This window comes from Octodon degus, unplaced genomic scaffold (genome assembly GCF_000260255.1).
Source record: "Octodon degus isolate 3935 unplaced genomic scaffold, OctDeg1.0 scaffold00123, whole genome shotgun sequence".
NCBI classification, from domain to species: Eukaryota; Metazoa; Chordata; class Mammalia; order Rodentia; family Octodontidae; genus Octodon; species Octodon degus.
This window is the reverse complement of record NW_004524699.1, coordinates 3,969,010-3,971,592: the sequence shown is the minus strand read 5'-3', so window position 1 is coordinate 3,971,592 and position 2,583 is coordinate 3,969,010. Positions and strand designations below refer to the sequence as shown.

The 2,583-nt window shown below is 55.6% G+C and overlaps 1 protein-coding gene across 2 annotated transcripts in view; it reads left to right on the top strand.

Annotated features, from left to right (window-relative positions):
• The window catches only part of Cfap77 (cilia and flagella associated protein 77), a 134,452-nt gene that overhangs the window by 131,280 nt on the left and 589 nt on the right, over positions 1–2,583 (top strand). The gene's annotated exons all lie outside the window — the stretch shown is intronic.

Below are 2,583 nucleotides of genomic sequence, written 5' to 3'. Positions count from 1 at the left end.
TTGAACCGAGGTCCCTGTGCTTTGCTAAGCTTGTTTCAAGTAAGTGCTTTAGACCACTGAGCCATCTCTCCAGCCCCTACAATTTTCTTAAAAAAGAAAATTATCGTCATAGTGACGGTGTAGCGATGTGAAAGCTACTTTGATATAATATTAAGCGTGGTCCCATCGGATTCGTAGCTATCATTATGGGGAAAACACACAGGAATAAAATGCCTCTGGTACGTCAAACCACGCCATGACAGCCTCCCCAGGGACAGAGCTCCGCCTCCTAAGACGGCAGTGACCCAAGTGTCACCCAGTGCTGCCTGTGTCTTCTGCCTGGTGCTCTGCAGCCTCTCTCCCCTCAATCCTGTGAGGTGACTTGGGGATGTTTAGGACACTTGAGGTTGGGCTAAGACCCCGGTCCCTGTTTGATCAGTCACAGTGAGCTCGGGCCAGTCAGCCAGCCCTCGCCCCCGCCCCGCCCGGAGACACCAGGTGACCTTGTGAAGCTGCCTGCCTCAGGGGCCCAGGAGCTCTGGGATTGGCTCAGTTTGCTGCTTGGGTTGCAGGAGCCCCAAGGTGAGGCTGATGCATCTCCAAAAACCCAGGCCTGTTCTGGGACATGCTGTCGTGGTGGGACCAGGACTGGACTGGCAAGGGCCCAAGGCTGCCTAGAGCCTGTGCTGGCCGGGAGGTGAGGCCCCGTGGGTGTATTTTATCAGGGACCGGGGTTCCCTCAGAATGTGGCCACTGTCGGGCTCACTGTGCTGCCCATTCCCACTTGGCCTAGGTGGGCTGCTAGCAAGGTGAAGCACCCCTTCCCCTCACGGCGAGGTGCAGGAAGTGCCCCGTGTTGCCCAGGCAGCTGCGGCAGAATGCTTTAGAAAGAATCCAGACCTAAGGGCTCAGAGGGGGGCAGGGGCCTAAAGCAGTCTCTGCCACCAGGTCCCCGTGGCCTGGCCCCCAGCCAACCCTGCCTTGGCCTCAGTCTCCATATCCGTAGTGGGCGCATCCAAGTACAAGGATGCTCCTGCCTTCCTGTTAATGTTTTATTCTCTGCCCACGTTTTGTCTCTTGCACTAACCTTCTGGGTGGGTCTGGTTGGAACCCTGTGGCTGCCGGGGATGCGGGTCCAGCTTTATCCTGAAGCCACAGTGGCACCCTCACTGTTCCTGCAAACTCTCGACACTGGCACAGACCCCCAACCCCAGGCACAACACCTCCTGTGCAGTCAAGTCCTGCTGGGTCAGCTAGCGCACAGGCTGCCCCTTTGCCCAAGAACGACTGCATGTTCTTTGAGTCCCTATCTGCTTCTCCTCTCTGGGGACGAATCCTTTCATCTGTGAGACTTGGGGTCTCAGTGCTCCGTGCTACTCTGCCACCTGCACTGAGTTGGGCCTTCACTTGACCGATCATCGCTGCCATTCCCCTGGCTGATGAGGCTGCGCCTGTCTCCCTTGTTCACTGCTGGTCCCCCACTCTCCCATCTGACATGGAATTGCACTCAGTAGACATGATTGAGTGAGTGAATGAATGAGTGAGTGGATGGATAGACAGGTGGGTGAGCAGATGGATGGATGTGTGAACAGACAGACAGGTGGACAATGGACAGACAGATGGGTGGAGAGATGGATGGGTAGGTGGGTGGGTGGGTGGATGGATGAACAGACAGATGAATGGATGGATGGACAGATGAATGGATGGATGGACAGATGGATGGGCAGATGGTTGGGTGGGTGGATAAATGGATGGATGGATGGACAGGGAGATGATGGACAGATGGATGGGCAGACAGATGATGAGGGATGGGTGGATGGATGTGTAAGTAGACAGGAGAGCCTCAGCCCCTTCTACACCATGCCTAGGTTATCCTGAGGGCAAAGGCCATGTTAGCAGATGTTGTGCCCAGGAAGTGGGTGGCATTTTCTCTCACCTAGACAGGAGGTCAGAGACTCAGTGGAAACCAGAAGACAGTCTGAGCCAACACGGCACCTGAAGAGACTGTCTAGGGAAAGTCTTAGGCCCTGGTGACATACACCTCAGACACACATGCTGTCCGTCCCAAGTCTGGCTCAGTGTGTTTGGTGTTGGTTTCCAGAAGGGCAGGAGCACATTCTTGAGCTCACGCAGCATGGGTCCCCCCTGGTGACAGCGGCTTGGGTGCATTCTGTGAAGGGTGACGCAAGTCCTGTCGAATGCGACTGGGGCACACTGTCTGCATACATCTTCCCCAGCAACAACCGAACGCGCCGCCACTGCTGCCCTTGCTGCCCAGGTCTCACGGACCCCTTCTGCTGGGTCTCATGGCACTTCACTGAAGCGCCCCCTTAAGCTGTTCTTGTTACTCTCTAACACTGTGAGGCCTGCTGGTTCACAGCTGTAATCTCAGCCCTTGAGAGGCGAGGCGGGATGATCACTGAGAATTCAAGGGCAGCCTGGGTACATAGTGAGTTCATGGCCAGCTTGAACTACATAGAGAAACTTGTCTCAAGAAATAAAAGCAGGGCTGGAGAGATGGCTCAGTGGTCTAAAGCACCTACTTGAAACAAGCTTGGCAAAGCACAGGGACCGCGGTTCGATCCCCCAGCACCACATGCCAGC